The sequence below is a fragment of the Papaver somniferum genome, chromosome 8, assembly GCF_003573695.1.
Source record: "Papaver somniferum cultivar HN1 chromosome 8, ASM357369v1, whole genome shotgun sequence".
NCBI classification, from domain to species: Eukaryota; Viridiplantae; Streptophyta; class Magnoliopsida; order Ranunculales; family Papaveraceae; genus Papaver; species Papaver somniferum.
The window spans coordinates 54667343-54679386 of record NC_039365.1 but is presented as its reverse complement, the minus strand read 5'-3'; the positions used below and the strand labels follow the sequence as shown (position 1 = coordinate 54679386).

Genomic DNA, 12044 nt, shown 5'->3' with positions numbered 1-12044 from the left:
CTGTGAGTCTGTGATGAACATACATTAGTCGTTATTGCAGCTTCATTTTGAGGTGCCCCATGAATTTAAGCGAGTGGTCATGAAGCGTCTACTTGTTCAGCTGCGGGACTTCATAAGGAAATTATATAACAATCATGTAAAACCCTTCCTGGAAAGACCGGACAAACTAAAAACTTTCCCCAAAAAGTACGAAACGATAATGGACCAAGAACACTGGGACAATTACCTTAATCATGTATTCAAATCGCCTATATTTAAGGTATGGAATACACATTGTTTTTTATAATTTGTGTTTCGTTCTTATTGTCTATCCTAGCATACTAATGAAATTATTTTTATTTCCTCTGCAAGAAAAATTCGGAGAGGGTAAAAGAGGCAATATCACAATCCAAGTTCCCATATCGGACGGGACGAGGGGGATACTCGGGATTAAAACTAAAATTAGTAAGTTTGTTGTCTTATTTATTATACACTGCACAATAAAACCGGCCGTATCAGATACTTCTGTTTTGTATGTCGTGTTGCGTGTCTCATATATGCAGAAACTTATAACGGTATAGGGATGTGTCATCTTACACCAATCTGTAATTTTGTCACATTAGATGCTTTGGAATAGGTTTCTGTTTTACACAGTTAATATCTGTGCGGATGTAAATCCTTACTTGTTTCTGGTAAATACTAGGTCAAAGGAGGAAACGTTTCCGAAGAAGATCTTGAAGACCGGTGCTTCATGTGGGCAAAAGCACGCGAAAACAAACACGGAATTGTACCAGACGATTTTGTCAGGGAGAAGACAACTGAAGTTGTGAGAAAACAGAAACTTTACAGTCCTCATGTTTTTAACCAAAGTAAGTGCGCAAGGTTTAAATCAGAATTTAACACATTATTTGAACAGGAAGAGAAGCGGAAGATGATTCGAGAGGGAACTCTAACGGTTGGTCATAACGAGGATGCCCTAACAGTTGTGATCGGCCCGGATAAGGGTGGACGTGTCAAGGGGGCTGGCTTTGGAGTGACGGCAACCCTTTACTTTCCAAATGGAAGAAAACCAAGACACTCGAAAGAGAATGATGAACTGCGTGAAAAGCTGAAAGCTAAGGATAAAGAATTAGAGTCTACTAAAAATGTGTATCAGAGATTAACAGATAACTTGTTATCTCAAGGAGTCGACATTGTGAAAATTGTGGGCAATAGTATCAGCAACTCTGGAGGAGAGGTTAGTGAACTGAGTTTTGATCAGATTGTGTAAAATTTTTAAAAAACAATTGGTAGACAGTATCTGATTTTTTTCAAACAATGTGTTCAACTACAATCACGGGATGCAGGACCTAGCAACGCCTCCAATTGATCTAAGAATAACATAGGTCCAGAATCAGTTAAGCAACTTCCAAAAAAACATGGGAAATCCGGTCCACAGAAGTCATCTGAAAGCATCAAAGGGTCCGCAAAGCGGGACTCTCCTTGTACTAAAACGCCGACCGTTTCTACTGAATCCTCGACGTCTTTAGTATCAAAAAAGAAGTCTCCGTCTCCTCCATCCATTGGGGAATCTCAGAATGTGGCATCTGAAAAAAGTTACCATTGATGTATGGTTTTCCAACGCATTTAAATTTTTGATCTTCCATTTACTATCTCTCATGCGCCTTGTGTTTATGCAGGGCATAGGATGCAAACTTTGGTTTGGAGAAAAAGACAACATTGTTGCCATTGGTAGAGCTTACTCTACAAAGACGGTACTCTACAAAATGAAGTCAGGAATTAAGGGTTCACTTACATGCTATAGCGTCCGGGTTAGTGAAGTACTAAATGAAACCATCAAATTACTCATTGGAAAATATGGGTTAAAACTTTAAAAGATGTTGGTGATGCTGAAATTTGTTGGCCATCAAATCAAACCATATTGGATCAAAAGGTTGGTTGCTTGGCTTGTTTGCTTTATTAACTCATTGGATATGTTTTTACACAAACCAGTTTTATATATGTATCTTGTTTGATATAAGAGACGAATATGTTATCAGCTATATGAATCACGGACGTTAGTGTATATTTTAGAGAACCTTATAGAACGAGACATGTGTTTAGCTACTTTATTATGAGTCAGTTGTGCATTGTGCTTAAATGGTTTCACTGCAAAAAGAAGGTACAACTTTCATTTCAATTTTCTGATGCAGGTAAGTCAACCAAAACATTCCGAGGCTGTGAAATCACCGGATCTACTCAATGGAAGCCAATCTCGTATCGCAATATCTGAAAAAGTTCCTAAGGTATGTGTTTTAAACCAATTACATGATCTTAAGGCCATATGAGTCTGAAATATGCTATCAACTATATGAATCACGGATGCTAGGGTGTATTTTGGAGAACCTTGTATATTTGTTACCTATTCAATTCATCAGTGTCTTTACATTCACGGTGGAATTTGGTATATTTGTTACCCGAATATGGAATATTATCCTACTGCTGCAGGTAACTCAACAAAATTCGTGTAAACATACCCTGGATGTGACATCAAAAGCAGTTTATCCGGTATCTGTTTTATTTTTACATGCATTTTAAATCTCAAATTTTCTTTATAGTTTTCCCTTGAAGATGTTCATATGCCATATATTTCCACAGGGTAAAAGGTGCTACCTTTATGACTAGCTGTCTAAGGCAAACGTCCTTGCTAGAGGTAGAGATTTTCTGTTAGCAGGAAAACAACAATTACATGGAAAGGATGGGTGGAGGTTGATTGCCACAAAATCCTGATTGAGGAAGTAATAAAACCGAATTTCTGTCTACCCGTACGATTTGATGGTATGGAAACATTAGGACAAACTCTTGGAAAAACGATTCTTTGGCCAATGTATGGTGTTAAGCTTACCGATCCTGCTAAGAAGGTTAGTTGCTTGGCTTGTTTGATTTTTAAGTCGAATATACATAAACCAGTCTATCAATTATATGAATCACCGATCCAAGTGTAAATTAGAGAACCTAGAAAAATAGAAATATGTGTAACTTCCAAAAGTAACTAACTCTTTTAATCTTATGCGGAACCCTACCAGTAATTCACAACCAACTACTTCTCTGCGGAAGTCTCCTGCACGTAGCAACCCTTCTGATGGATCTAAGAAGCAGTCTCCTAATCTTATGCAGAACTCTACCAGTAATTCCCAACCAAATCCTTCAATATCTCTAGAGAAGTCGTGCACATCTACGGCAGAACCTCTGGCTAAGACATCTAATGGAGTATGTTTTTTTTTATATTTTTTTCTTCGTAAATCTGTATTGCTAATTCTAGCATGTTCTTTTTGTATGATGTTTATATGCCGTATATCTCCACAGAAAGCAAAATACGACTTTTGGAATGGATCTAGGGGAAACGTCGTTGCTAGAGGCAGTATTTTACCTACGGTGGCTAACCAGAAAAAACATGGACAAGATCTTCCTAAAAACTGTTATGTTGTCAATATTCAGGAGGTTATAGTTCCATCATTCGTGTTAACCGAACCAAGTGGTGACTTTAAGTTATTAGGGAAAGCTGAAAATAGTTTTGTGGCATGGCCGAAAGATAACTGTTCCATCTCTGATAACAAGGTTAGTTTCTTAGCTCTTTTGCTTTGTTAATCAAGTATATAAATTTTTTTACATAAATCGGGTATTCAGTTTGATTAAAGAATAAGTACGAGACAGAAATATATTAACACCTAAATGGAACATGAATGCCAGTGTAAATTAGAAAATTGATATTTGGATATGGATTTTATTATGGGCGTTAGCTGTGAAAAATGGCGTTGCCTTCAGTGAAGTTGGCTTTATTACATTGTTGGAAAAATGAATTCTGTCTGTCTCTTGTTGAGAATTCACAAGACAGACGAATTCTCCTTGGATTTAGAATATATATATATATAATACATTTAATCTCTTGCTGCAGGAAACTCCACAGCATGGAAAACCTCATAAGCAACCAGAACCAGTTTAAAATTTTGAGAAGAAATTGGACAGTGACCTAAGAACGACTAGCAGCCTTGCAGATGATAAACAGAATGAGGAGCACCTAGCAGTCTATCCAGATTCGGGGAGTCATGCATCCTCTGAAAAGCTTCCTCAGAAGACTAAAAAGGCGCAGAGAAATTTATATGTACAAAGTGTAGATCAGGCATACCAACTTCCAGATGGGAAACATAGGATGACAAGGTTTGGCGCGTCGAGAATGTCACAACCTGATCCATTGCATGCAGAGACACCACCATCAAAAAAGTTGAAGAAAAACTGATGATTTTTGGATAAATGTTCTTTAATATTTTGTTTTGCAAACTGTTAGACCAAAGCTCAACATTTTTACTGTGTTATTAATAATAATATGAATTTTTTGCATATATGAATTTCAGATTTAACCACAATTTATAAAGTATAAGAGAATTTGGATTGTGGCAGGTGAATGGTTTAGATGCGTCATATCTGAACGGCTTAGAGGCGTCACACACGTAATACACACGCTTCGAGATTAATTAGTGTGGATAAACATAACATAAATACATATAAAGCCACGCTATATGGCGTGTCTATAGGATCTCCAATGAACGGCTCGCAACGTTACATGTGGACGGTGAAGGATGCATATAATTTAACGGTCAATATTGCATCATCTTAAATGAGATCCAACGATTCCTAATACGGCCACGTGGATCAAGGTAATTGTAAATTGGCGTAGATAAATATCACATATAGCCACGCTATATGGCGTGTCTATAGGATATCCAATGAACGGCTCACAACGTTACATGTAGATGGTGAAGGATGCATATAATTTAACGGTCAATATTGCATCATCTTAAATGAGATCCAACGATTCCTAATACGGCCACGTGGATCAAGGTAATTGTAAATTGGTGTGGCTAAATATCACATATAGCCGCGCTATATAGCGTGTCTATAGGATATCCAATGAACGAATCACAACATTACATGTGGATGTTATTCAATGGCTCCTAATACAGCCACGTGGATGAAGGTTATTGAAATTGGCGTGGCTAAAACATAACATATAGCCATGTTAAACCTATATGAGGCGTGTCTATAGGATATCCAATGAACGGCTCACAACGTTACATGTGGATGGTATTCAACGGTTCCTAACACAGCCACGTGGATGAAGGTTATTGAAATTAGCGTGGCTAAAACATAACATATGGCCACGTTAAACCTATATGGGGCGTGTCTATAGGATATCCAATGAACGACTCACAATGTTACACGTGGATGGTATTCAACGGTTTCTAATACAGCCACGTGGATAAAGGTAAGTGAAATTGGCGTGGCTAAAACATAACATATAACCACGTTAAACCTATAATGGCATGTCTATCTGATGACCAATGGCTACGCCAAAAAGCAATTTGCGTGTCTAAAGCGAACCAAATAGCCACGCCAAAAAGCAATTTACGTGTCTGTAGTGAATCCAATAGCCACGCCAAAAGCAATTTGTGTGTCTATAGTGAACCAAATAGCCACGCCAAAACAAAAAATCGTGTGTCCATAGAGTACAAGTACTTAAGTTTTTGGGACATTATATAGCAACGCCTATATGGCTCTGGCGTGGCTATAAGCTACCTAAAACCACGTCGTTTTACCTAAAACCACGCTATCAGAAGCCACACCAAGTCCAAACCAAATTGGCGTGTCAAAACCCCTATGGACACGCCAATTTGGCGTGGCAAAAGGGTCTGTTTGTACTAGTGATGCTAGATCTAAGCCTTAAGAGGATTGTATTATACATTCCTATTTATGAAAAGGGTATTTGGTATTACGACGAAAGACTACTTCTCCAGTTGCAGAAAAGGATGGTGATAGCCATGGACCCCTATCCAAGTGAAGAGATTTCTTTAGATGACTGGGAGAAATTGATAAAGGATGGTTCACATTAGGAAGAAGATGAAAATTTGATCCAGGATTCGAGCTCTATAAATGAGTACCTTCATTAGTTTAACATTATTTTCAAACCCAATATTTGTATGCAATCGCAAAATTTGGGTCAGATGGATTTCCTAGGTATGGGTATGATGCTACTTAATTAGAAATGTTGAATAACACTCTTGATCCAAAAAGCATGACCAATTAGATCTTTAATGGTGGGGGAGGAAATAGTCAGAGAAATGAGTATTTTATGGATGTAATTTAATTAGAATATTTCTAATATAATATTTTTATTTTTATTTATGAAAATTATCTTTCAATTAATGTTCAAATCGAAACTAGTTTTACATTCAGTTCCAGCATTGAATTAAAATTAACCGCAATTGAATTACATAATACTTAATCAAAATTAAATCCATGCACATGAATCTTGTAGAGTTGATAGTGTTCATCTTGCTTAAACCATCTTTTGTTGTCTTCAACAAATTTGGTACGAGCTATAATTTTTAGTTCATCGATGCACAATCCAGGATGATCCCCTTTTATCATCCACAAAATTTGCACGTACTTTCTCACTTCGTTATTGATGAAGCAATATCTTTCTCGAAGACACTCATTTGTTCTTCTTGAATTTATATGACTTAACGTCATAAAATTTTTAAACACAATATCCCATAAATTAAAAGTAGTTAAATTGAAATCTCTATCGCGTGCAACTGATAAGCAACATCGAATTAGAGAAACATCTTTTTCTCGAGTGAAGCGAGCACTATCCACATTGGTGTAGTGAGCACTAGCCATGTTGAAATGAATTTGAAGTTGAGATGATGTGAGTAGATTTTTTTTTGAAGTTGAGTATTTATAGAGGGTGAAATCCTGGCCGTTAGATGATAAACTGCCGAACGATGATCATACCGACGAGCGATAGCAAGACTGACATTGGAGCTATTTTGACCATCGAGCGATGGACTTTCTATCGCTCGCCATAGTTTTTGTAGCGTATGTTTAAGTGGTATATTCGACACTTTGGCACATGCCTTTGCCACTTTTCCATACCCATAGTGGGTGCAAAAACGACAAACTATATTATTTGACATGTGCATAGGAATAGGCCTTACAAGGCTAGTTTAGTAATGACACGTTTTTATCCCAGACTCTTGGTAATACTTTTTATTGTTTTTGATAAAGGGAGAGCAAAAAGTGATTCGAAGAGAGCATAAATCGTGGTTGACTCACTAATCGGGACCTATATTCTGAATCAGATCAAATTATCCCTACCAATTACACATGATACCCAAACAATAGTCGATGTTTCTTCTCCCCAGTCAATTTAACTCCACCAGTGTGTCGCTAAAGAAGGATGAACGTCGATGGGAATATCAGAAACAAAAATAAAAAAGATAAAAATAAAACATTTGCGATAATAAAATTCTAAATATATTTTATATTTCTGTAATCCGAAAAAGAGAATATAACTTCTTATCATTGCTCGATCTTATTTCTAAATTCTAAGGACTTCCACTATTGACGACGAAGATCAGTAGATCATAGATGTATATTGTTACTGTGACATGTATAACACTGTGTCTCAGTAACACTTCTGTTACACTTCCAACGTGTAATATTCTTGACAACCTGTTCCAATCAACTATTGCTTGTTGTCATCAGTTGCTAGCTATCATCAGTCCCTGGTGTCATTATCTGATTGATTCCTATGTGCACTCCTTTTGTCTGATTATTTTCTGCAACTGTAATAAATAGACTACTTTACTTTCTTTATTGTAAGTAAGACAATTACTTTGAGTAATTGCAAAACCTCCACTAATGTTCTCGAAGAATTTTCCATTTTCTTTATTTTTTTTAAAATACAACTATGGTATCATGAGGCCAGAGATCCTCACTTCTGCTCAGCATCTCTGATCTTTCTTTTATTTTTCCAACCAAATCTTGATTTTTCTTCTCTGTTTCTTTAATTTTTCATCATCTTCAATGGCGCTAAATCAGTACGAAACTCGAATTTCAACTATTCCGTTGAATCAAATAACCAGTATAACCAATTTCAAACTCAAAGATGATAATTTCATCACCTGGAAGAATCTACTTCTACCACTGCTGAAGAGATACAAGGTTTTAGGTCTTCTTGATGGTTCAATTCTATGTCATCCAAAGTTTCTCAATCAAGAAGATCTAGATCAAGGTATTGTTAATCCTAACTATACTGCTTGGATTGATGATGATAATACTTTGATACTATGGATTCAATCCACTATTTCGGATTCAGTCATTCCGTATGTTGTTGGTGCTAAATCATCTAGAGAATTATGGCAAAGTATTGAATCACGTTTTGCAAGAACTTCAACCACACATTCCATTCAATTTCGTACTAAGTTGCAATCGTTAAAACTTGGATCAGGCACTGTTACTCAATTTTTAGGAGAAATAAAGAAATTAACAGATCAACTAACAAAACATGTAATTAACAAACTACCAGGAAATCAATGTGTTGGAAAAAAATAATTATATGTCATTTTTCTTGAAGCAAAATTAAATGTCGTCTACAATCCTTATTGACTTCATAAATTGACTAATAGTAATGCCGCTAGCATCCTTATTCAAAGTTTGGAATTCTTCAAATTTTTGTTCTTCTATATATTCTTACATTTTTTGGTCTACCTATTCATTATGTGTCTTTACTTTAGTAGTAAAAGCATCATCTTCGAACAAAGTCTCTTTCAACCACTTGAGTTTTTCATAAGTTCTTCCATTTATGTAATTAAGGTAAAATGGATATGAATCAATGATTTACTTTGGTAACTTAATCATTTTCTTTTGGATTTCTTTTTTCGCTATACAAAAAACGTAGATTTTGTGTATGTAAGTCAGCAATGCTTACAAACTCAACCTCTACCCAAATTAAAGCTTTATTATCTCCTATGCATGATTGCATCTCTATTCATTCTACGATTTACCATTGTTTCTTCTGGATCCATCTTTAGCGATCTCGGAACTACTCCTAACTGCATTCCTCCTTCGGATGATAAAAACGTATTTGAAACAATAATTAAAATTTTAAATTCCATGCATCTGTATAGAGATGTCTATTCCACATGTTCTCTTATTAATTTATCCTCTCTAACATCATGCCCCTACATCGCAAACGATCGCTTATGATTTAGTAGTACGTATTGCTTGTGATGGTAACATTGATTTGGTATTGCTTGTGACGGAGTTACCGGCTCCAACAACCTGTTATTTAATTGATGTACTGCATCACCAAAAAAGAAATTTTGTTCCCACGAACTCAAAAATATCAAAACATACATCTGGCGAAACCGTAAAAATGTCACATTGGGTTGATTTTTACCAACCCTAAATGTTGTAACTAAATGAAAATTTAGTTTGCTTTCCACCACCATTTATCGCATGTAAGTTTTTAGGGTTATTCCTAAGTTGTTTCAAAATCAAACCCTTATTTTTGTTTGGATTGATATCTTGTTGAAGCTTTTGTATACCCTAATATTAATCTTGCTTGGAAACCTTTCCACCATCTAATGGGAAATCTTGTAACATATTTTCCGGTACATGAGCATCTATGTTAGGAACACCCACATCATTCGCTCCAGCACCAGCACCATCTTTATTCGGTCCCTTTATTATCCTTATAAATCGCAAAGAAAAGACCTAACTCAAGGTAGGGTTTCAACAGGTGATTGTAAGAACCCGCTATAGGGAACCATTTACTGATTTGTGTTCCTGATAGAATCTTCTTCAACGCTATATCCACCTATACGTTGAGCACCAAGAACATCATTACTCAATTTTAGCTATTGAATGTGCTACCGGTATACAAAAATTCTCGTCCTAAATAAATAAGGTGCTTTCGCACATCAAGAAAAAGATGCTATTATAGACTTTCTTTCTTTTGTACAACCTTTCAACATCTCATAGACCTTTTTTTTTTTGCATAAGCTTAGTACTCCACGTCAAAGAAACATTCCGTCGGAAAGAATTTTTATTATTAAAGTATAATGTTATATGTGGCATCAGTTTTTTTACAAACACAAACCCAATCTCCATTGGAGATGCTCCAAGGAAGTGTAAAATGTTCGTGTACAGTAATAAGAAATCTATATATAATCAGTTGCATATCCACCAACCCATTCATCACGATCCTATATCCTTCTGTGATCTACGGTTAACAGGAATGTCCCATCTGGCAGAAGCGGATAAGTAAGATTTGTCACAAACATTTGGAGAGAGGGATCAGGTATATCCAGGGACATCATAACTCTTTGATGCAGTGCAAGACTTCTCTTTATTAGGTTCCGCTTGGATGCTACCTTCTTCTCCCCAATTATAATATCTTGTCTTCAACTACAATGATTTAGATTCAAGTGCAATGCATGAAACTACTGCCTATTGATATATGATATAAATGCAGATAAGCCTGGAACTTATATAATACAATCGAAAAATATGAAAACGAAAGGAACTCAAACTATAATTTACCATTGTGACCATGATGAACTACTACACTATATTTCTTGGTAGACCCCTTTGATGCCACCCTGTACATATTAAGGGTCTTCACAAACACAAAGAAGTGAAGAACCATAGTTAACCTATACGCATAACTGTAAAAGAAACAGATCAGTCAAACTAAACCAATCACATAAAAACAGGCATTTGTTATCTACTTGACAGTCAAAATTCTTTTCGCTAATATAACTAAAAAAAAAAGAACTACAAAAAAAATATTTACAAACCTAGCTCTTTCTTCTCCTATTTCTGGATCTTCAAAACCTTCTTGACAATCTTTTGCTAAACCAAAAAAGCATGGATAATCCTACTTAAGAAAAAAAAATTCAGTTAACATTTGTTTAAGTTGCTGGAATGGCCCCAAACAGATAACAAAAACAAAACTTCCTCTGATTGCGCTTCCAGACAAAACTCCACCATAAGCACGGCTGGCAGTTCATCTGTTCCTGGACGCTAATACCATAAAAGGCGACAAAACTACACTATAAAGCAATCATCCCGACATAGTGGAGACAACAAGAAGTACATGAATCATATTAGAAATAAAATCAAATGTATATGTACAAATGGACTTGCAATATCCATATATGTGTTCCTCCAATATGTTGACCTTGTTGACCTTAAAGAAATATAATGGAGATCATTTTACTTGAGCTTTAGATGTAACTAATAACATTAGCTTCGTGGTACAGGTTCATGTTGTCCAGATACATGTTTAAAGAGTAAGGCTGCACACGGTGCGGTTCGGTGCGATTATGACTAAAACCGTTCACCTAACCGTGTATAGCACGGTTTCCACTTTAAAAACCGTAACCGAACTGTGTTAGACTCGGTTCGGTTATAAACCGATCCGCATCGATTCAATCAGTTACGGTTTTTAATTGGTTTTCACCGATTCATAAAATTAATCAAGAAAAAAGATGAAACTTACCATTAAATCAAAAATGAAACTTACCATTAAATCAGATATAATGAATCAAGAATACAATTCAATTCAATAATTAGTGTCATCAATTGAATCAAGATTACAACGATTAACAAACAACAACAATTTAGAAGAAATGATCTTTCAGGCGATTTCTTAAACAGCTTTTCTGCATAACTTGGTGGTATCATTCCGCGTCAATGAATCATCTTGTGAAGTTCCCCAATTCCTGCAGATTCAATTCTAACACAAACCCATAACTCAAACCACTTTCCCATGTTATTTATTGGTACGAACACACACCATCCATGATTTATATAAATTAAAACAGAATATCAATTTTAAACAAAAAGTATCAATTCCATCTTCGAATTCTCTTCTGCAACTCTACAGAAACCCTAATTCAAAAAGACATGATTTACATGAAAAACCCAAATTTGATTTATATGGCCCATATGATTATCTGTTGTTTCATATGAAAACACTAATAAAAATAAAACGATTTCAAAATGAGAAGAAGAAGAATATGATTCATATGTTGTTTAACTAAAAATCAAATTCGTATTGTTTCCCATATGATAGCTATGATTCATATATCAAAACAAGAAGAAGAAGATGATTAAATTCATATATAAAGCTAGGGTTTCATCATATTCCATAACTGATTTGAAGTTGAAGATTTGTT

At 35.5% G+C, this 12044-nt stretch overlaps 1 long non-coding RNA gene across 1 annotated transcript; it reads right to left on the bottom strand.

The window, feature by feature from the left end:
- Positions 1 to 10112: 10112 nt before the first annotated feature.
- LOC113304084 lies at positions 10113 to 10697 on the bottom strand. The gene is made up of 3 exons (XR_003338038.1): positions 10662 to 10697; positions 10405 to 10529; positions 10113 to 10269 (listed from the first exon to the last, which is right to left on the bottom strand). It is a non-coding gene; the product is annotated as an uncharacterized LOC113304084 (long non-coding RNA).
- Between the last annotated feature and the right edge of the window lie 1347 nt (positions 10698 to 12044).